Here is a 24709-nt window from a genome sequence, read left to right as displayed (position 1 = left end):
GGCATAGAGGTGCCTCAGGGAGATAAGTTTTAGGTTTTAAAAATTATAATAAAGAAAAAAAAATTAAGACATGTCCCCTTATGTGACAGTGTCGCATGAGCTAGGACATGGCAATGAACTTTGATGAAAAAATTTAATTAATTTATAAACCCTTCATGAAACCTCATCCCGCTCGTGGATGAGGTTCCATGAAAAATGTGAAGGCTGCCTTAAAGTTGGACGGGCAGCTTTCTCAATGGCCTTAGTTAGTTAATTAATGGCCTTAAAAGCCTTTGACAGTTCGGTGGGCGCGCAGCCGAGTCGGCTGTGTGCCTGCCGAACTGAAAATCTAAATGATGCGCAATGACGTCGGGATGCACGCCCAACATCACCCCACGTCATTTTACGTCTTGGCGAGCGGGCCCCGACCCTGCTCGCCGAGCCGAACATTCTCCCCTTGAAAGCATGGGTTTGTGTTGAGATGTCGGCAGACCCTTCTTAATCTCACAAAGGAGATTTGTTCTTCACATATGAATAAATGCCTATATAGTATATACCAACACATTCCAAAGTGCAACAATCAACAGGAGCCTGAATTCTACTTTACTTTCACTCTAAGTGAGGGGCACAAACAAATTGTCCATTCACCAAAAACAAGCCTGGTCAATGCTTGAACTGTCCCACTTTTTTTTTACTTTTTTTTTTAATGGGATGTGAACATTATGGCAAGGCCAGCATTTGTTGCCCATCCCAAATTATCTTTGAACTGAGTGACTTACTAGGCTTACGTTTCAGGACAGTTAAGAGTCAGCCACATTGCTGCAGATCTGGAGATACATGTAGGCCAGACCAGGTAAAGATAGCAGATTTCCTTCCCTTACGTTAGTAAACCAGATGGGTTATTATAATAATCGATGATAGTTACCATGGTCACCATTACTGAAACTAGCTTTGTATTCTGGATTTATTTATTAATTGAATTAAATTCCACCAGCTGTTGCAGTGAGATTTGAACCCACAGCCCCAAAGATTAGCCTGAGCCTTTGGACTACTAATCTGACGATATTATCACACCACCACCATTTCCCCCTTAACTTACATATTGAGCCATTGCAACTTCAAACATGGGAGCATCATTATATGCCAAATTAGAAAACTAGCAAAAACAGATCCTAAAAAGAGTGCTAATGTTATTTTATGTTTGACAGTTGGCATTGTTTTGTGCAGTTTTGTGTTTACTGTTATTGTACTTTTAAGCCAGCAATAATTTATCCCATAATGATAAAGAATGCCCTCCCTAAGCCTCTCTTCCTTTTCTTCTTCATCGCCCTTTAAGCCACGTCTTAAAATCTACCTCTTCGATTACATTTTTGGTCACCTGTCCTAATATCTCCTTATCTCCTCAGTGTTAAATTTTGTTTGATAACGCTCTGGTGAAGCACCCTGGAATTTTTTTTTCATGTTAAAGGTGCTATATAAATGCAAGTTGTTGCTGTTAATCACAGACTCACCATCTCTCTCCCTTGAACATGCCTCCAAACCTATTCCACCAAGTGTGAAAGCAGCATGATATGATAGTATTCTTTTGTTACAATAGACAAAGTTAATTATTCAACAGATCTTGGGAAATCTCAGTCGGCTGTTGGCAGCTCTTCTCATTTTCAACTGCAGTCGCAAACAAGCATTAATGAGAATAGAATGAAAACGAGAGGAGTTTTATAAAGGGTTGGCGATCCACTTTATCCAGATCAGAATGAAATACTTTGCAGTAGACATATGAATTTACAATTATGTATGTTAAAACTGACCCTGGTGACTGCTAGTTCCAATAAGTGCCCATCATGGAAGAATGAATCCAAAGCTAGTCTTTTACCTCAAGCAGGTTTATTCTTAAGGCAGCTCTACAGAGTAATAGACTTTCACAATCCCTTCCACCCCAGTGCCTTACAGCTGTACTCATTTATGGGTGGGCCATGCCCATCACTTGTTTTAACAATGCAATTGCTTTAAAAATGTAATTGCTATACAATGTAATTGCCAGTCAACAGGAAGATTGTTATTGGACCTTGGCAATGTAATTACTGATACATTGACAGTGACTAATGTGATGGCTGTGCGGAGTATGAGGAGTTTGAACATTAGCTGACTTTTCAATCATAAAGCATGCACATGGACTCTGGACTTCAGATGACTGAAATGTATGTACTGGGCAAACATTAAGCTCATTGTTTTATTCTTATTCCCATAGCTGGGAATATATTTGCCAGGAGTAGGGGTTCTTTCACACATCTGCGATAGTTTTGCTGTATCAATCCCCTAGAATCCTCTATTCCAGTTCTTTTGTCTATTCTAATATCAATTAAATCCTCTGCAGCCCTTCTAATATGTGCACAAAATGCCTTGTCTTGGAAGTCTATAACAGGTCCCACTAATCAATTTAGAATCAAATACTTGATTCTGCGGCACCTCGATTGCTGCAGTTCCTCCTTGAAGTCCAATAACATTTCTTTCAATAGCAATGAAGTCCTGGTTAACATTCTAAAAATTGCCCTTACCTTTTCTGGTGCATTGCTCATGCCTCGGGAAGTTCTGGACAGTGATTTCAAAAACGGTACAGTCCAGTCCAAAATGGACAATGGTCACATTAGTTCCTGCAACATGCACTCATTTGTTCCAGCAAAATAATTTTTTTTAGGAGAAAAACATTATCTTCAGTTTTTCCTCAAAATTACCTTATAACAGCATGCCTGACAGGTGACACCGTGTCATCATTGTCATATTATAACTCGTTTTGTGAATAAGGATCCTTCCCCTTTAACGTACTAGACAGTTCAGATCCTGAACATTGATTATTTCTAACAAGATGACAGCAGTTAAACTGGTTTTTCATACAACTGTATCAATAAAGTGCTTTCCATTTACTTTGACTCCCTGAATGTCTGTAACTTGAAGTCTGGAAGTCTAAATGGTTATTAAAAGGATTTCTAACAGATTTAATCAACGTTGGAGTTATGTTATTCATTAGAAGCTTTGATTTGATTTTTATAGACCTACTGTCAGTGGCTGGGTGCCTGAATCAGTCAGAGGCGTATAGTCTTGGTGCTTAGCCATTGAGCAGCTGCCATATATTTGGAGATGAGCAACAAGTCGACAGTGTAAGATATCTTACTTAGATATGATAGGACTTTCTGAATGACAAATGCATTAAACAAAAACAAAGGCCCGGAATTTTGTCTCCCATTCGAGGTGTGAATCGGGTCGCAAAGGGCTGACTTTAGCTCGAAAAACAATTTCCCTCTGTCCCCCCGACCTGACCCAATGCCATTTTCATGTGGCCTTTCCATGAGCCCAGAAGGCGTTGGGTGCAAAACTCACACATACCTCATTCAAGGCTGGGGTCCCCATTGTGAGGAGCGCAGGAAAATTGTATTCCCTCCCGCACACTATTTTCATGTGCTGATGTGGGTTTTGGAAGCCCTAAAAATTGCACCTCCTTGGAGAGTTCGTGACACTGGGGGATGTCAGCTGTGGAGTCTGGAACATTCTGAAGGATGAGAGTAAAATGTTTTGACCCTTTAAATGTCATATTAGATGCTGTATTGTAATGTAAATGTGTTTTTAAAGCTGAGATTCACCATAGGGCTCTGTCCTGCAAGGTAAGTTAACCATTACATTGACCACTATTATGTAAATATTTGCATTCATTACAATGCTTTTTTTTTCCATTGGAGAAAGTGCCATAATACATTCAAAAATGTAGAAAAACGCTTGGTAAACTCTCTTGTCATGTTTGGCACTGGGATTTGAATGTACAGACAGCTCCGACTGTGAATAAAAAAACCCTGCTTTTGAAAGGTAAAAGAAATCTGAGGCCGGAATTTTCTGGCCAGGTTGGTGTCGAGTGTCATGGCAATCATCTGCTCCACCTGTCAATGGCGAGCTGTTTCCCACCACTGCACATCGGGAACCTAATTTTAATATTTTAGCATCTCATTATAAGGCCTACTCACCAGAATCATCCCCCCAACGCTAATCATCCATGCAGGTCAACGTGTTTCACAACTGAACATAAGCAATGTGCACCTGGTGGCCTGCACTTCCCTCAGGACTTTGAGGTTTGTTTGTCTACCTTGCTTCGGGCAGCACTTGCAGCCATCAGCACCAGGCTTTGCAGACAGCACCTCACCACTTTTAGGGGGACTCACTGGCAGGTCTCTACCTACTAGGCCAGCCATAAGGCGGAGGTGGCTTTTTGATGGGCTGCAAAGTGGAAGCTTGCTTGGGGAAAGGGAAGAAGTGGCCTCAGGCATGGGAAGAGGCTGCAGGGTGAGGGCTGTACTGGGAAAGGGGGGTACCCCAGGGTGTGTGTGGGGGCACATGTTGATCTATGCAAGTGGCCTCAAGATGTTAGGGTTGAGGACACAGTCGCCAGAGGAGATTAGGCCAATAAGAGGCTAATGAATTGCCAGCCAGCATGAAGCGCGCGCTGAAATGCTCAGCACTGCCGGGGTGGGGGTAGGATGAGGGTGGGCGCTGATCTAAGCGTGGGCATGGGCAAGTGCTGATGAGAGCTCCCTGAAGGCAGAGACTTGCCTCAGGGAGCTGAAGACTTTAAAACCAATAAATAAAGTTTTCAAAATTTGGAAAAATAATGTCCAAGCATCACAGTCACCTGAACAAATACATGCTGGAAATTCTGTCCGTACTTTTTTAAAAATCTAATAACAGAAACCTCAACCCGCCTCTTGGATGAGGTTTCATCAAAAATGCAGAGTCCACCTGGCAGATCCTCCTATCCGCCAACCTGAAAGCTGGACAGACTATGAAAAATCGGGGACAATTGGAACTTTAACAGCTTTAATTGTCTTCTTCATCATCACCAGGCATGCTTCCAACACTTGCGCGTGCCTGCCGACCATAATATCGCGTGAATATGGGATGATGTGGGGTCACTCACCCGATGTCATCTCGCGCGATTTCACGTCCAATTGGGTCGGGCACGCGCCCGGATAATGACCTAAAAATTCTGCCCATGTGTTTCTTGTGGCTACATAATTAACGAGGTGGGAATAGGATACTACTGCACTAAAACCCGCCATTGCAGCCGACGGATAAGACATCCTTTTTCCCACCTGCTGCCACACTTCGTATAAATCTGGGATAAATCCACCCTGAGTGCATGTTCCCCTCCATTGATTGACAGGCAATCTGCTTTTAAATGAAGAGTATACCTTTTATTTCAATTTCAGGCTTTTGCAGTTGCAATAATGCATTGATAGCTGTGGCAATTATGAATGTTTGGCTGAGTTCCAAAAACTTGGAGTACTTAGTTCTATTGACCCAGCTGCTGACAGCTTTCCAAGGCTGTAATAACATACTCACTCTTTGATTTGGTTTAAGTGTACAGGATGATTTGTTGACACAACTTAATGACCACTTAAAGGATTAACCTTTTATTCGTTGGAGAATTTTTTTTTGCAGTGCAAGGACAGACATATGAATGAGAGTTTTATTACATGGTCACAGGCTTTTTTCTTTTACACTTGCATTTAAAATAGTTCCCATTCCTATTGCAAGTTGTTAAGTCTATGGAATGCTCTCCCCCAGCCACAAGCAGAGGCTGGACCATTGAATATATTCAAGGCTGAGTTGGACAGATTTTTGATAAATAAGGAAGTCGAGCATTATGGGGGATGGACAGGAAGGTGAAGTTGAAGTCACAATTATATCAGCCGTGATCTTATCAAATGGCAGAGTTGGTTCAAGAGGCCAAATGTCCTACTCCTGATCCTAATTCCTGTATTCCTGCATGTTCTCAGTGCATGGCTCCTGAGGCCTTTACATGGTGGGTACTGGATGAGTAGATATGGGGGCACAATTGTGGAAGGTGGGCTTAGAGGGAGCATGAGGTAGCATGGGGGATCTGAGAGGGTATGGAGGTGGTATGGGGAACTGAGGGGCCATGGATGTCACATGGGGATTCGGGGGTTGGTGAGGTGTGTGGTTGAAATAATGTTGCGAGTTGGGCTGCTATGTTGGAGAATATGGGCGGGCCTTCTAACCAGCCCACTTCCACACCCATACTCTTCCCGCAATCGATCAAGGCTCGCAAACTGCACTGCAAACCTGAACCCTGTGTGAAGAAACAAAAATCCCAGGCGAAGACCCACTTAAGTCGGGTGTGCAGTTCGGAAGCCACATAAGTGCACAAATCGCATTTTCCCGAAGCTACACAAAAATCCATGCCAAAATGTTCACGCAATAAACAAATGTTGTAATCCTTGGCCTGTAACACTGAGGGCAAAATCTTAGCAGCTACACACGGAAGTGGCTTTGAAGGTGGGGTGGCAGGGAATTTATGAAAGTTGTGTGTCCGGTCAGCTCTCTGATTGCTTCCTCCTGCCATGCGATCTCGCTGGAGATGGGCTCTAAACAGCAGCAGCACCCATTCGGCAGCGATGAGTGGCCAGTTCGGGTTGATGAAGGACTCACTTAAGGCCAATGTGCAAACAGCACTGGAAATTTACTAGTGTTGGACCTGTTGAGTCAGTCCCTCATCTCACTAGCCCTATTCTTGAGCTGCATGAATCCACAGGCCACAGCCTGAACCATGACCATTCCCCTGAAGGAGTTTCTCCACACTGATGGCCCTAAGATTTGTGGGCCTTCCTTATATTTACATCTTCAGCATGTCTTCCAATGACATTTTCACCTTGAGTCACAGAATTGTTACTGCACAGGAGGAGGCCATTTGGCCCATCGTGTCTGTACTGGCTCTCCAAATGAGCATTATGACTCAGTGCCATTCTCCCACCTTTTCTCCGTAACCCTGCACATTGTTTCTATTCAAATAATCATCCAATGCCCTCCTGAATGCCTCAATTGAACCTACCTCCACCACACTTCTAGGCAATGTATTCCAGACTCTAACCACTCAGAGTTAAAAAAGTTTTTTCTCACATCAGATTTGCTTCTTTTGCAAATCACTTTAAATCTGTGCCCTTTCGTTCTTGACCCTTTTACAAGTGGGAGCAGTTTTCCCCTATCCCCACACATGATTTTGAACACCTTTATCAAATCTCCTCTTAGACTTCTCCACTCCAAGGAAAACAGACCCCCTCATGCTCCCCTAACTACCTCAGCAGTGCCCACTTCTTCCAGCCTGGCTGCTGTCTTTCCAATGATCCTGCACTTCTGATTAGCACTCCTGCCTCAGGAACCTGCCCATCATCCTTAATTAGATGGCGAATGCAGAGGGGGCCTGTGTAGCCTTCAGGAACATTCCACCTGTCGGCATACCAATGCTTGATCTATTTGGGATCAAGACTCAGAAATGGTGCCACATCTGAAATTTTTCACCAAGAAGATTTTTCATCATAAGATTCCCCACAGTGTTTAAACAAAGGAGGCACAGACTTTCTAACAATTGCGACTTCATGAGATGTGCTATGTCACCTCTTGAATAGGGACTGTTCATATAACACAGGACAGAGTCAATAGCAGCTAGATCCACATTAAAACAAAACATGGCCATTTTTTTAATAGCGGTAACTGTTGCCTATTTCTTAGGTGACACCCTTTTCCCAAAAATGGTGGAAAGACCAAAACAACTTACAAATATATCATGCAATTCTTGTTCTCATTCAGTTTGTTCGACTGTGCTTCACGGCCAATTAATTACTATTGAAGTGCATTCACTGGTGTTATCAATCACAGTGACAGCAGAATAATTTTCCTCATCTGTGATGGGAGAGCTTCAGTTGCACAGCCATAAAGAAAAGGCAATCCCCACCTTCACTGCAAGCTGTTTTTGATTTGCATTGGATCAAATGCAGAAGCCAAAAGCACCTCTCTTGGCGTTGCTCACCGTTTATGGGAGTATAAGCAACATCTTGTTGATAATTTATGACCAGCTTCACAGTTGAAATCAGCATAAACCTGGTAAGGTAAATGTGGTGGCAATATGCTCCGACCTAGGACACCATGTGACAGTGGCAATCCAAACAGAGAATTCCACTTAATCTGCTCTGCCCAAGAGCGCGATTGTAAAATACAACAATGGTGCTTTTTCTTCATCAGGAAAGTGTAATGTCATATAAGAATTTAATGAGTTTTGAATAATGTTTCACTGGATGATTAAGATCACAAGTTAATGCTAGCGTTTTAATTGCTTAAAAAGCATTATCATAGTAATAGAACGATTGTTATCTTTGGAAATTAGCTGTGTTGAATAAACTTTTCACTACTCATTTGTGAGGATTGACTTCAACTTCTGGCTTAGGCTGAATAATTGGTTCATCTGATGGAACATATGTATTGATCTATCTTTTGGATTATTCTGTATATTGTAGATGCCAATATATTCTGGATTGTTATCTTTTATTTTGTTGCTATGATATGATTAATTGAGGAAGAGGATCACTATTGAAAATTTATAAATTATCAGAAGATTTTCGTGAGCTTTTAAGATTATGATCACAACAAAAATGGTGTAGCAGTTTTTTTTTATAAACTCAGTTTTCGCCATTTATTAACAAAAATAAAGTAAAGTAAGGGTCTTTACATAGATTCAAGTCCAATTAATGTTTGGAGCATTTGAAAAAAAAGCCTCCTCTCTGTTTAACTATCCATTATTTGTTATTGAGGAATGTTTTTCAGCTTCATTTTTGTACCCTGCACATCCCTCTAATATTATTAACATTAAAATAGCATGAAGTTGAGGTTATCTGACATGCTGACTGTTGCAAACAAGCCAGTGTCTTGTTAATTAGAGAAAAAAAATTAAAAAGTATTTGAAACTATTATTGCCTCAAGGGAAAGTTTGCCCTTTTGTACTGGTGTGAATAATTCTTACGTTAAAACCGTTCTGTTTTCTCAGCGTGTTTTTAATGCACAAATTCTTGGAGTACGTTTCAGGGTAACTTGTGCAGTAGAAAGCTTGTAAGATCCTTGTAAAGTGATATGCATCTCACCATTATCTATCCTTCTGACGAATCATGTAGCTACCAGGGATGAGGTACTTCATCCATGTGGAGAGACTAGAGAAGTTGAGATTGCTCTACTTAAAGCAGGGAAGATTAAGGGGAGATTTAACAAAGACGTAAAAACAAAATAAGGGGTTGTGATTGAGTAAATAATGAGAAACTGTTTTAACAGTCAGGAATGTCAATTATTGCAAAATAACCAGAGGGAAGATGAGGTGAAATATTTTCTTGTGACAAATAGTTATGATCTGGAATGTACTGCCTGCTAATGAGATGGTAGCAGAATTAATGATAACTTTCATGAGGGAATTGGATATTTACATGAAAAGGAAAATATTGCAGGGTTATGGGGAAAGAGTTAGGGAGTGGGACTTATGGGTTGGTTTTCAAAGAGCCAGCATGGGTACAGTGGGCCATTTGGCCTCCTACAGTGCTTTAATAGTTCTGCCAAAATATTTTACTCACTTATTAAGAGTATATCTTTTATCAAGCACACCCAGCAAATTATCAAGAAGTTAAACCTTTTCCATGTAATAATTGATTTGGTGTTTCTAATTTTAGTGAAAGGATTCCTGAAATGTAATCTCTTTAATACTATCCTAATGTAACAAGTTATATGGAAAACAATTGTGTGTAATCTAGAGTACAAACCCAGCAAAATGTGCAATCTGGGCAAAATGGTCTTCACTTAGTGGTGATTTACAACTAAAAGTATTAAGTTAGCCTGAATGAATAAGATAAAGGGAGAAAAATGGCTTAGGATTTTCACTTTTTAATGCATTAGCAGAAAGAGCCCTTATCAGGAGCTCAGCAAAGTGGAATTGACTGTATTCCAACAAGTCTGATAGAAATCTTCAGGCTGCAATGATTCCAGTTTTAGGTATGGCCTGTGCTGCAGGCCAGCAGCATAACAGAAGCAGCTGGTAGTTCTCTTACCTCAGTGTGCAATGTATTCTCCTCCTGCCCAGTGGAACTGCCATGAACAGTTACACACATCAAACCACGAATAACCTTTTTTCAGTATGGCAGATAAAAGAGATTCAGAAATTTACAAAGATGACTGACTCCAGGTCAATGTGCAAGTCTCTCCGAGATGCATTCCTTCCTCACCAGATCAAGCACACATTCAGGTCCAGAAAATGTAGGTTGCTGTTCACTCAAAGATCACAATGTATTGGAGTGCCAATCTAAAGTATGTAATGAAAAACCTCTGCAATATAAGATTTGATCCCATAACCTCCTAACTCAATGGTGAGAGTGCTTTATGCACAGAGCGGAGGCTGACAATTGTTGACATTAATTGCAATTTATGGTTTTCGATTTTTGCTCGTAATTTTTTCGTAACTTTATCTTTTTAATATATTCATTCACAGGATGTGGGCTTCACTGGCTGGGCCAGCATTTATTGCCCATCCCTAGTTGCCCTTGAGAAGGTGGTGGTGAGCTGCCTTCTTGAACCGCTGCAGTCCATGTGATGTAGGTACACCCACAGCGCTGTTAGGGAGGGAGTTCCAAGATTTGGACCCAGTGACAGTGAAGGAAAGGCAATATATTTCCAAGTCAGGATGGTGTGTGGCTTGGCAGGGAGCTTCCAGGTGGTAGTGTTCCCATCTATCTGCTGCCCTTGTCTTTCTAGATGGTAGTGGTCATTTAGCATTTATACACCTTTCTAATCCCTTACGTGCTGCTTTAAAAATAAAATACTGCTTACCCATTTGTATTAACAGAAATACAAGCAAAGAAAGAGGCCATTCAGCCTATTGTGCTAATGCTAGCACCCAATGAAGTTGATCTATTCTAATCTCACTTTCCTGTTCCTCCCCTGTATTCATTAACTGTATCCCAATCCCTGTTAATTGTTGTAATTGACTCAGTCTTGATGATGACTTATGATGATGTATTTAATATTTTAATGGTTTTCTGCTTGAAAAATCCCTTTTCTTTATATTAATCCAGAGTTTATGTTCTTTTATTACAATTTTCAAGTTAGTGGAAGCAATCTTTTACTATTTGCCCCCTTAAACTTTCAAACATATAGTAAAATTTATTTTTCCCCCTTAGTTTTCTCTATTCCAGTGTAAATGTTCCAATATTTAGAGCTTAAGAACATAAGAAAGCATGAAAGACTATTCAGCCCTCAAGTTTGTTTTCCATTTAATAAGATCATGACCAATCCTCAGCCCCAACTCTATTTTCTTGCCCGATCCCCATATCCTTTGATTCCATTAGAATCCAACAAATTATTGATCTTAACCTTGAATATACTCAATGTCTGAACATTCGTAGCCCTCTAGTACAGAATTTCATAGAGTCACAATATTCTGTGTGAAGATGTTTCTCCTCATCTCAATCCAAAATGGCTGCCCCCTTATCCTGAGACTATTCCTCCAAGTTCTGGACTCCACAGCCAAGGGAAACATCCTCTTAGCACCTATCTTGTCAAGCCCTGTCAGAATCTTGTATATGTCAATGAGATCATCTCTCAATCTTCTAAACCCTAGAGAGACGCAATCTCGACTCAACTTCTCCTTGTAGGACAACCATCTCATCCCGGAAATCAATCAAATCAACTTGGTTGAACCTCCTCAAAAGCAAACATATCCTTCCTTAGGTATGGAGACCAAAATTGCACACAATATTCCAGATGCGGCTTCATCAAGGTGCTTTACCTTTGCAGCAAAATTTCATTACCTTGCATTCTAACTCCCTTGCAATAAAGGCCAACATACCATTTGCCTTCCTAATTGCTTGCTGACCTGCAAAGAAAATTTTTGTGTTTTTCATACAAGGATAGCCAAATCCCTCTGAACACCAACTTTTGATAGTTTCACCATTTAAAAAGTATTGTTTTTATATTCTTCCTACCAAAGTGAATAACCTAATTTCCCCACTTTATACTCCCTCTGCCATTTTCTTGTCCACTCACTTAACCTGTTTATATCCCTTTGCAGTCTCTTTGCATCTGCTTCACAATATACTTTCCCAGCTTGCTTTGTATCATCAGTAAGCTTGACAAGAAGCAAAAGCAACATGAGGAAGAACATTTTCATATAGCCATTGCTTAAGGTCTGGAATGCACTGCCTGAGATTGTGGTGGATTAGGTTCAGTTGAGGCATTCAAAAGGGAATTAGACTGTTATCTTGTCCTTCTAGGTGACAGTTGGAATAGTGCTGTTGAGGGAGTCTTGGTGAGTTGCTGTAGTGCACCCTATAGGTGATACACACTGCTGCCACTGTGCACCGGTGGTGGAGGGAGTGAATGTTGAAACTGGTGGATGGGGTGTCAATCAAGGGGGTTGTTTTGTCCTGCATGGTGTTGGGCTTCTTGAGTATTCCATCATGCTCCTGACTTGTACATGGTGGACAGGCTTTGTGGAGTCAGGAGGTGAGTTATTCTTCAAAATTCCCAGCCTCTGACCTGCTCTTGTGGCCACAGTATTTATATGGCTAGTCCAGTAAATAATGCCTGTGCCATGAAGCTATAGGTAAAACAAGGAAATTCTAGGGTGTAATAAAAAACAGAAAGGGCTGGAAATACTCAGCAGGTCTGACAGCAGAGAAACCAAGCTAACTTTCAGGTCAATTACCTATTCTGATGAAAGTATCATCAACCTGAAGCATTTTATTTCAGATTTTCAGCATCCACAGTGTTTTGCTTGTCAATGAGGTTCTAGGGTGTGTCAATATATTCTGAAGCCAGGTGAAGTAGGAAACCAGATGCCAATTTATTTGCAGAGCATAAATTTACATATGTCTGCCTCCTCCCGAACCAATACCCAGTGTTCTAGTGGTCTTTCTTTATACTCTTTTGATTAAACTAAACAAATGGCCAAATTAACTAATTAACAATCTATGGTAATTATGGTTTTATGTAATGTGTAGTAGCTTTAAGAAGGATGTTATAAAGGAAGATCACATGACCTTTAGTAACCAATAGAAGAGTAGTGCGGGCTACCTCTGTAGTCAGTAATCTGTAGTTAGTAGTCAGAAGTATGGAGATAGGGTTTGATGTGAAAGCACACAAGTGTAGCTGCTGGGTATCATTGTAAATAAACATTATGTGTTCCACATAAGAAGTGTCTGCTGATCGACTCTCTCAATAGTACCAACTCGGCCACCACTTACAACAAACTGGCGATGAGGAAAAAGTGAGGATTAAGCAAGAAAAGTGAGAATAAAGCAAAGATACAACAAACTGGCATTGAGAATAAAACAAGTTAATGGAAGAAATCAAGGGAAACAAAATTAGGCTGTAACTTGCACGGCAATTGTAAATAGAATTTCCATCCAAATCGCCAAAGCAATTTCCCCACAGAATGCCGCAATTCGGGAGAATTGATCCTTTTGATCCAGCCATAGATGATTGGTCCCATTATATTGATTGCCTCATGTTCTTTTTCCAAGCGAGCATTACAGGGGAAAAGAGGCGAGCAATCCTCTTATCTACATGTGGGAATAGAGCTTACGGCTTGATTCAAAATTTGACGACACCCAGGGCCCCAGATTTGAAAAATTTTAATGAATTGGTGGACCTCGTGAAGGGTCATTACCAGCCAAAGCCTTCAGTAATGGTGCAACGGTTCAAGTTTAACTCGAGAAACAGAGCCCCGGCGGAGACAGTTGCTTGTTATGTGGCAAGTTTGAAACAGTTAACAGAACATTGCGAGTTTGGTACATCTTTAAACGACATACTCAGAGATCCTTTAGTGTGCGGTGCGAATGAGGGCACAATTCAGAAGAGATTACTGTCCAAATCAAGTTTGGATTTTAAGAAGGCGCTAGAGATAGCACTGGCCATGGAAAGTGCAGTAAGGGATTCAAAAGCCATACAGGGAGCACAAAACGGTGCTGTTCTCCACATTGGGTGGGAAGCCCCAGCCAAAAAGGGCGCAAAAATGCAAGACTCTGCCAAGAAGCAGGAAACAGCCACTGCTAGCAGAAAAATAAAAAGAAATGACTTAGCAACGAAAACAAGGAATAATTGCAACAGAGGTGGAAACAAGCAATTTTATAATGATTGGCAGTTTAAAAAAATCAAATGTTTTTATTGTAATCGAAATGGTCACATAATGAGACAGTGGAAGGAAAAAATCAGGCAGACTTTCAAACAAAAAAAAAACCCTGTGAGATCTACAATGTAGAAGAGCCTGAAGCAACAAATTGAGATATTTATTCGTTATTTAATTTGAATGTTGGAAAGACAGAACCAACCTATGTAACAGTGAAGGTAAATGGCAGACCTGTTAGAATTGAAAAGGGCACAGGAGCTTCCACTACAGCGATTGGTGAACACACCTTCAAATGCCTAAGTTATGGTGAACATAAATTAAATTTGGAAGAAACTGATACCAAATTAAAAACTTACATGGGTGAAGACATCCAAGTCAAAGGCATAAGCAGCGTAACTGTTCATTATGGAAGCCAATTGGTAAAGCTACCAGTGTTGGTACTGAGAGGCAGAGGACCAAGCCTCCTAGGGTGAAATTGGCTCAGGGAAATCAGCCTTGAGTGGCCACTGAGATTCCAAAAGGTGGCTGAAAGTGTTCCTGTCTTGGAAAATAAGTGTATAAGGACCCAACACCCTGAAGAAAAGCAGGTTATCTTAAGTCAAGACATGGTAGAACAGCAAAAGGAATTCGATGAGACCATGCTTAATGACAGAGTTTGAGACGAGGTGAGCAACCTTCGAAAGGAAAAAGAAAACCTGTTGAAAGACCTTCACACAATACAAGACTCCCTCAGGTCTGAGTCTGTGCCTCTGGAAAAGTATGAAGAGAAGCAGAAAGAATTCATAACTTCTCTGAATAAACTGAAGAATGGCAGAGAAGACACAACAATGCTCAATTTTCCAGGAGGCAGCAAACAATTACAAAAAAGAGATGGAAGAGCTGAAGAATCAACTGCATGAGGCTAAAGGGGCTTCGGAGGCAAAAGCCGCAGTATTTTCTAAGAAGCAGATAGATTGAAATTCTGGAAGACTCAGCCACTGAGTTCACTCAAGTCGAGCTTATATCTGAGAGTTGTCTGACTAAATGGAAGCCGAAAAGAAGGCTGAGATTAAAGTCAGTTCTAGAAAGGAGAAGGCACATAGAAAGAAGGCACAGAAACACAAATAAGGCTTTAATTCTGGCAGCTTACGAGTATACCTTCGTCCATAGGCCTGGAAATCAAATTGCAAACGTCGATGTACTTAGTCGTTTGCCCTTACAAGGAAATGAAGAGGATGTCCCAGCTCCACAAGAGCTTGTTTTATACTTAAATTTCTTAGATTCATTGTCGGTATGTGCTAAACAAATCAGAGGCTGGACAAGTCGAGACCCAATCTTATCAAAAATACGAGAACAAGCTTCACGGTTAGTCACAAGAGCATGTATCTAATGAAATGAAATCATACTTTAACAGAAGACATGAAATAACCAGCCAGGATGGTATCTTATTGTGGAGAGCATGAGTGATTGTTCCTCCAGAGTGTAGAACGCCATTGTTAATTGAACTACATAGAGCATATCCAGGAATTTCCCGAATGAAGACCATAGCACAAAGCTATCTATGGTGGCCTGGGATGGATAGAGAAATAGAGAGCTTAGTGGAGAATTGTGATGGTGTCAGCAATTGCAAGGGTTGCCCTCAGCAGCTCTGTTGCATCCTTGGGAGTGGCCAGGAAGACCATGGGTGTGATTGCATGTTGACTATGTGGGACCTTTCATGGGAACAATGTTGATATGCTCATTGTTGATGCCCACTCAAAATGGATGGTCATATATGAGGTGAAGTCACCAACGTCTTCTGCTACAATTAAGAAGCTACATCAATGTTTTGCCGTTAATGGACTACCAGAAGTGGTCATTTCTGATAATGGCATGGCATTTACGAGTGCTGAGTTTCAACGGTTTATCAGCCTCAACGGTATCACTCATGTAAAAACTTCACCGCACCACTCTTCCTCAAATAGACTGGCTGAAAGGGCAGTTCAAACGTTCAAGGCAGGCATAAAAAAGTTAACTGGAGATTCCTTAGCAACCAAACTAGCACAACTTTCCATTATAGTTCAACCCCTCATACAACAACAGGTGTCACAACTGCGGAGTTATTATTGAAATAATGTCTCAGGACGAGATTGAGCTTAATAACACCGAATTTAGCGGGAAGGTGGAAAGGAGTTAGGGAAGTCAGAAAACTAGACATGACTGGCATAGTCGTGACAGGAAGTTTACTGTGGGAGAGAGGGTATATGTGAAGAACTTTGGAGAAGGACCAAAATGGTTACTGGATAAAATAAGTGCAGTGACTGGACCTCGATGTTACCCCATGAAGGTGGAAGGCCAAGTCATACAGAGACATGTGGATCATCTAAAGAAGAGAGAAACAAAGCACCAAGAAATGATTCCGCCAGTGTTCACGATCGGGTCAACATTTCCTGTTGAGAGAACTCAACCTAGTCCAGATGTGTCTATTGTACCTGCAAGAGTTGAGGAAACAGATTTGCAGGTGCCCACCAAAGAACCTGATGTTCAGACAATTCCAGAAAAGGAGGTTCCTGACAAAACATCTGAAGTTGTACAGCTGAAATGTTCTACACACATAAGGAAACTTCAAGAAAGACTGAATTTGTGAATTACTTATCTGTGTAAATAATTTGCTATTTTGAGAAAATTATAATTGTAAATATAAATTGTGTTTCTGAGTAAAGGGGGAGGGATTTGGTAATTATGGTTTTATGTAATGTGTAGTATACCTTTAAAAAGGATGTTACAAAGGAAGGTCACATGATCTTTAGTAACCAATAGAAGAGAGCATGGACTACCTCTGTAGTTAGTCATCTGTAGTTAGTAGTGTGGTGATAGGGTTTGATGTGAAAGCATGCAAGTGTAGCTGCTAAGTATCATTGTAAATAAATAATGCGTTCCACTTAAGAAGTGTCTGCTGATCAACTATCTAATTACCAACTCAGCCACCCCACAACAAGCGTGCAACTAGGATCCACAAGATCGAACACAACCCCTTAAAGGTGTACTGCAACAAAAACAAAAACTACAAAGGAAACTAATCAATTTAAAATAACATTTCCAGGACTGATGATGTACTGCAGCCTCTGCGGAATCTTTCTTTAAGCTGTTTTGAATTTTAAAAAAATCAAACAAACAAATTGGTTAATAAACAGTTAACAAATTGACAGCCTTTAAAGGGGTACTGTAACAAAAAACAAATCTTTAACAGAAACTTATCTCATTTAAATTAAAATGATATTTTGAGGAGTCAATGCACTGTTTGGGGGAGATGGTGGCATAGTAGTAATATCATGGGGCTAGTAATCCAAAGACCCAGATAATGCTCTGGGGATTTGGGTTCAAATTCCACCATAGCAGCTGGTGAAATTTAAGTTCAATGAATTAAATCTGGAATTGAAAGCTTATCTCAGTAAAAGTGACCATGAAACCATTGTCGTAAAAACCCAGCTGGTTCACTAAAGCCCTTCAGCAAAGGAAATCTGCCATTGTTACATAGTCTTGCCTACATGTGACTCCAAATCTACAATAATGTGGTTGACTTTTAATTGCCTTCTACAATGGCCTAGCAAGCCACTCAGTTGAAGCGCAATTAGGGATGGGCAATAAACATTGGTCTTGCTTAGTAATGCCCACATTCCATGAAAGAACTAAAAAACAAACTCCAACCCATGACACCCACTGGTCACAGAAGGCATCATGCGTACTGGCAGACACCACATGCCATCTCTCCAAGGGCACTTGGACATAACCGTGGAAAAGAGGCAGACAGGCCCCTCAACCACCCACTGACTGGACCTATTTCTGGCCAAAACAAAAACAAAAATACCTGGAAAAACTCAGCAGGTCTGGCAGCATCTGCGGAGAGGAACACTGTTAACGTTTCGAGTCTAAATGACCTTTCCAGCATCCGCAATTTTTTGCTTTTATCCTACTTATGGCCAACTTGGCTAAGTCTTTATTTATACTCTTTTGAGCAAATCAAGTAAACCAATTAACTAATAAACTAGGTGTCAGCTGTGGCTCAGTTCATAGCACCCTCGCCTTTGAATCAGAGGGTTGTGGGTTCATGTCCCACTCCTGGAAACCAAGAACTGTGATTGTACTCGAAAGAGTTGCAGTCTGTGACTGTTGATAACTCGAAAGAGTTTAAAGGGACTCTGAGGAGGTGTCAGCTGTGGCTCAGTTTATAGCACCCTCGTCTTTGAATCAGAGGGTTGTGGGTTCATGTCTCACTCCCGGAAACCAAGAACTGTGATTGTACTTGGAAGAGTTGCAATCTGTGACTGTTGATAACTCGAAAGAATTTTTTTAAAGGGACTCTGAGGTGTCAGCTGTGGCTCAGTTCATAGCACCCTCGCCTTTGAATCAGAGGGTTGTGGGTTCATGTCCTACTCCTGGAAACCAAGAACTGTGATTGAACTCGAACGAGTTGCAATCTGTGACTGTTGGTAACTCGAAAGAGTTTCCCGGAAACCAAGAACTGTGAATGTACTCGAAAGAGTTACAATCTGTGACTGTTGATAACTCGAAAGAGTTAAAGGGACTCTGAGGTGTCAGCTGTGGCTCAGTTCATAGCACCCTTGCCTTTGAATCAGAAGGTTGTGGGTTCATGTCCCACTCCTGGAAACCAAGAACTGTGATTGTACTCGAAAAGAGTTGCAATCTGTGACTGTTGATAACTCAGAAGAAAAGGAGGTGTCAGCTGTGGCTCAGTTCATAGCACCCTCGCCTTTGAATCAGAAGGTTGTGGGTTCATGTCCCACTCCCAGAAACCAAGAACTGTGCTTGTACTCGAAAAGAGTTGCAATCTGTGACTGTTGATAACTCAAAAGAAAAGGAGGTGTCAGCTGTGGCTCAGTCCATAGAATCAGAATGTTGTGGGTTCATATCCCACTCCCGGAAAAAAAAAAGTCAAGAACTGTGAATGTACTCAAAAGAGTTGCAATCTGTGACTGTTGATAACTCGAAAGAATTTTTAAAGGGACTCTGAGGTGTCAGCTGTGGCTCAGTTCATAGCACCCTTGCCTTTGAATCAGAAGGTTGTGGGTTCATATCCCACTCCCGGAAAAAAAAAAGTCAAGAACTGTGAATGTACTCGAAAGAGTTAAAGGGACTCTGTAACAAAAAATAAAAGGAGTCTAATTATACTCTTCTTGAGTACACCAATAAAACAATAAACCAATTAACAAATTAACTAATTAGAATCTTTCTTTTTGTGTGCTTCGGTTACTCAATCAATCAATGCCCTTCATCTGTGTATCCTTAACCTTGATAATACAATTAATACATCATTAACAGTGTTTATTCACAGAACAATTCATTATCAAACAAAACACCACTATTTTGTCTTTCTACAATACTTTTATTAGCTGTCAGTTGGAATACTGTGCCCAGTTTGGTCTGCTCACATGCTGGAGGATATTGAGGCTTTGGAAAGTTCAAGTGGAATACCAGCAGATTAATTTACAATTTAAAACAATTTATGACACAAGTAGCCTCAACAGGTAGTGTAGATGTAATTTTATGGAGGATTAAAAAAGTGAAGTGACTAGATTTATGTGGAAGTCGACCAATAATTTCAACTGAACAGTTTAAAGAGGACCATGAGTCACACTTGAAAACTGTTTTGTTCTTCTTTATTCTTTTTTGGCATGTGGGCATCACTGGCAAGGCCACCATTTGTTGTCCATCCTTAATTGACCGTAAACTGATGACTTGGCTCAGCCATTTCAGAAGGCAGTTAAGATCTGGAACCACATGTAGGCCAAACCAGGTAAAGATGGCAGGTTTCCTTCCCTAAAGCACATTAGTGAACCATATGAGATTTTTTTTACAAAAATCAATGATAGTTATAATAATAACTATCACTGAGACTAGCTTCATATTCCATATTTATAAATTGAATTCAAATTCCACCAGCTGCTGTAGTGGGATTCAAACGCATGTCCTGGACCCCTAGATACCAGTCCAGTGATATTACCATGAAGCTACCATCTCCCCCTTGTTATGGCGAGCAGAACCAGATTAGATTTTAAGGCAGTTTTTCTTTTCCCAGAAAATAATGGACATGTGAAACAGATTGGCAGTTTATGTCGTGAACACTGATTCACTACATTTCCTTTGAGTGGGCGCTGAACCTGTTTTGAGCAGGGATGGAGATCACATTGTTTAAGAAGTAGGTATCCTGTAATGTAATTTTTAAAAAAACATTCATGGAATGTGGGCATCGCTGGCTAGGCCAGCATTTATTGCCTACCCCAAATTGCCCTTGGGAAACGGAGTGGCTTGCTAGTCCATTTCAGAGGGCACTTAAGAGTCAACCACATTGCTGTGGGTCTGGAGTTACATGTAGGTCAGACCAAGTAAGGATGGCAGATTTCCTTCCCTAAAGGGTATTAGTGAGCCAGATGGGTATTTACGACAATCGACAATGGGTTCATGGTCATCAATAGACATTTAATTCCAGATTTTGTATTGAATTCAAACTCTATCCCTCTCCGCAGATGCTGTCAGGCCTGCTGAGTTTTACCAGGTATTTTTGTTTTTTGTTCTAGATTTCCAGCATCCGCAGTATTTTGCTTTTATCTTTGATTTCCCTCACCTTATACCCTACTATTTCTAACTTTTGTGTTATGCTGTCTTCTGGGCCATGGGTGTTTATCATTGTTTAAAAGGAGTATTGATATAATGTCAGTAATGTCTGTGACAAAACAAACAATAACCGCATGTCCCCTGAAATATGGGCCTGAATTTTGCAGGCGGCGGGTGGGCTTGGCAGGAGAGGGCGGGGGCAGTCGATGAGCCGATCGCTGCCCGCGATCAGCTCCGCGCCGCCATTTTATGTGGACGGGCCAATTAAGGCCCGCCCAGCGGAAGACATGAGCTGTAGCACTGAGCGCTACATGTGCAGGCAAGGGGGAGGAGGGAGAGTCGGGGCCAGCACTCTTTCGCGCATGTGCGCAAAAGAGCACTTCAATCTCCCTGAGGCATGGAGCTGCCTCAGGGAGATTGAATTGCTACTGAAATTATTCAATAAATGGTTTAAAATTTTAATTAAACATGTCCCCTCATGTGATTGTGTCACACGAGATGGGGCATGTTTTTATATTTTGGAAAAAAAATTATTTAATTAATAAAAGCTTTGGGAAAATCTCATCCCGCTCGTGGATGAGTTTCCTAAAAAACGTGAAGGTCACTTGGCCTTTTCACCTGCCCACCAACCTTAAGGCTTGATGGGCAGCGTTAACAATTCCCTTAATCACTTCCTTAATAGCCTTAATAGGCCGTTTACATATTGGCGGGCGCGCAGCCGACTCCGGCACGCGCCCACCGACCGAAACATCGCGAGACAGCGCAATGATGTCAGGATGTACGCCCGACGTCATCGCGCGTCATTTTACGTGTCAGCGTGTCCGGCCTGCCTCCGCACGCCGACTGAAAAACCCTGCCCATGTATCTAGAATGTCTTGAATTTGCTACATATATCCTTATTTGGGCATCACTATGCTGTAGGAGAGTCACATCCTCAGCTGCAATTTTCTACCATGAGATGTAGCCTCCAAAGCCCCAGAAACCCCCATAGCTATGTGTAGAGGTAGAGCTTTGACTTGGGCAACATCGCCTGCTACAGACCTTGATTGCCTGTAATCGAACTGAATATCGGACGGGTAACTTTGGAACAAGTGATTGATGCGCTACTGCCTGTTTTGTGCTATTGCCCTAGAGGAATTTCTACCGTGTAGTGCTTGGAGAAATTTACCCTACTCTGGACAAAGTTGCAGGAGATAGTGTGACGTAGTCCTGAAGACAGCAATTTTGCTATATAAAGCTGACTGAACAGGTTGTAAAACATTAATGGCTAGGTTTTGGTAGAGTAAGAGGTGGTATGCACCGTCCTTTTATCCATAATGGTCCTTCTGTCCCAAAGGTATAATTCCATTAATAATCTATTATTTTTATTGCTCTGACATTTTATGTACTTTTTTTGGAAATATTAAATTAAGTTGAAGAACTGTGGAGCAAAATTGATTAATAAACTGACCTTTCAACTCAATTGAATTCATGTCCCGTCTAAGGTAATAGATTGCAAGCCTCCTTTCTTGAATGGTTGTAAGCAACCCTATAGGAAGTGACCCAGTTTTTGGTGGCAGCAAGCCAGAAGCACAAAAACAGTACCATTTTGGGAGTAAATCAATAGTCTCACTCAGGGAAGCCACTAGGCTGGCTGGTTTGTGGATTGGAAATGTCAGGCTAGGCAGTTGAGGGTAGCCTTTTTGAGTTGGAAATCGTGATAATTGTTGAGTTAGAATTATTGTTGATCTACATCTAAATCCGGCCTGATGAAGGGGTGATTAATTTACCAAGAATGACATCTCCCCTCTCAGAGTTCGTATCGAATCGATTGGTGTATTTTTGGTAGTAGCAGTCACAAGTATTTAGGGGAACGGTTTGCATTTCTTCTGTGAAAAATGCTAAATGTCCTTTTCACAGATTTTAACAATGGCCCCAACAACTCAGTCAAAATGGTGGATGAGCTCATTTTTCCTTATGGCAATTTCACGCAACGTAAATTTATTAACAAAAATGAGAATAAATCAGCCAATCAGGACAAGTGTATCTTCATGTGTCTCAACCAGATAAAAAGCATATTAACTCTTAACTGGTATAAGTAATAGAAAATAAATCATAAGTCTAGCAATCCCTTAGCAAACTTGTGGAGTTAATTTTGTCTATAGTGTCTTGGAGGTTGAAGGGACATTTTGGCCAAATTTTCCAAACCGGAATTGTACAGCACGTCACAGAGCATCTGAAGTTGACCATGATTGCTTTAGGGTGCTGACAGAGGTCTCGAAGAACCAATTTTAAAAGGAGACTTAGTAAGGCAAGGTTACTTTTTTAAAGTAGAAGAACACAACAGATTTATGATCGCTGTTAAAAGGTTCTAAAAAGCTTGATTCATCCAAAGAAATAAGTGAATTTCTTTATTGTGTATCACCCTAACTTAACCCAGCCTGCTTATAACATTGAGATTTTGATCCATTTGGCCTGGGAGAGATTTTAGTTTTATCCATAACACTATTCTATGAAGGTATATTCAAGTCACAAAGGGTCATCTGCTTCAGTGATAAATAAGCAACTTGCAGCTAATTAGTTAGCATAATTTAATTGGAATACCAAATGAATCAGCAATGAAAGATGTTTAGTTCTTGTGCTCTCCCCCAGGGTGAGTTTTTCTGCAGTGGGGGTGTGAGGCTGGTCTGTCCTGCCAACAATTGAGGCCCTTAAATGGGCAATTAATGACTAACTGGTATGTACTACATTAATTCTATTACAATCAAATAATCTTGAACCACACACCAGATCAAAGGAAAATATTCTCTACCACCTAATAAAGCTCTAGCAGTGCCCACAGTTGCACGTGAAGCACACACTACTTAAGTTGTCTACCAAAGAGACTTCTATTGACAGCAAGGAATGATGAATTGGTGTAAGAGCAGTGTTGTTCCTTTGTGATGTCTGCCTTGTTCATGTTCTGGTCTTAGTTTGTGCATGGTATGAAGTGATGAACTGAGGTTTCTTTTGGAATGTGGTGAGCTGAATTTTTTTTTTCTTTCTCTTTCAGGTTTCCGAAGCGCTAAAGCAATTGAAGCATGCTGCAGGTTGACTTTGTCGTAAGTACCAGAATTGCAAAGCATGAGAAAAATCTCCCTTCATTACTTTATTAATAGAAAACATGAATTGTAAAAGTGGTTAAAAAACCAATAATGCAACTGAGAGGAGAATGCAGAATGGTTCTTGCAGTCTCGACATGACTTCTAAGCTCCCTCTTTTTTAAGAACTGTTCCAGTTTCATTTCTATCTGTGGAATTTAGATTCTTCTGGTCTCCCCCTTGGTATATAAAACTGTCCCAGAACCTGGCACAGCAGAGGGGGTGGGCTGTGAAGAAACATCAACCTAAAGGACATGCAGATTCAATCAATTTATGTGCATGGTAAAAAGCGATATAAAATTTATTTTTTTTATATAGTGAAAGATTAAGTGGTTGTTTACATCATAAAATATCATACATAATGCAGCATACTAGGTTAGATTTTTATTTTGTAGCCTGAATGTAAAAGCGGTTTTAAAAAAACTGTTATAGAAACCATCCAATTTTCATTAGCATTGGTTTGACCCTGCGTTATTGATGTACCATTGCTCTGTGCCTATGGATCAAGAGGAGCTTAGCGTCTGCCAAGAAGAATGCTCTTCATATTATAGACACGGAGTCTTTGACCAAAGTTGACCAAGAGAAAACTGTAACACAGACTCTCGGCTGCTGAGGCAAAAATCATGTACTGAAACATTTCGGTCAAATGAATCCACTTAACCTCCTTCGGAGAAGTTAACTCATTATACAGTACTAAATGTTTCTAGCATTGGTGAGGAGGATAATTGCTGAAATCAGCCACGGAGAAGTGAAAACAATTCGGTTGCCTTCACCATTCCATTAGTTACTAGTAAAGCCTCATGAGAGAATTTGTTTGAGGAGAAATTAATTGCTGACTGTTTAACTACGGCCTTCCGAAGCTTATCCTTACCTGTGGAAAGATTATGGATGTAAAGGCAAAAATACTTCTGCAAATTCAGTTGACAGGGACTGCAGGATACCCATTAGGAGATTATTGCAGTATGAATAGCAAGCCTTTTTGGCAATTTTTTTAATTGGAAAGAAGCAAAAAATATGGAAACCTGTT

At 40.8% G+C, this 24709-nt stretch overlaps 1 long non-coding RNA gene across 1 annotated transcript in view; it reads left to right on the top strand.

Moving 5' to 3' along the window:
• The window catches only part of LOC144685292 (uncharacterized), a 268208-nt gene extending 244578 nt beyond the window's left edge, over positions 1–23630 (top strand). Inside the window, exon 4 of the long non-coding RNA XR_013577697.1 lies at positions 23595–23630. This is a non-coding gene — a long non-coding RNA (uncharacterized LOC144685292). The remainder of the gene's footprint in view (positions 1–23594) is intronic.
• Positions 23631–24709: the final 1079 nt, after the last annotated feature.

The sequence above is a fragment of the Cetorhinus maximus genome, chromosome 10, assembly GCF_964194155.1.
Source record: "Cetorhinus maximus chromosome 10, sCetMax3.hap1.1, whole genome shotgun sequence".
In the NCBI taxonomy this organism is placed as follows: Eukaryota; Metazoa; Chordata; class Chondrichthyes; order Lamniformes; family Cetorhinidae; genus Cetorhinus; species Cetorhinus maximus.
This window is presented reverse-complemented; position numbering and strand designations above follow the sequence as displayed.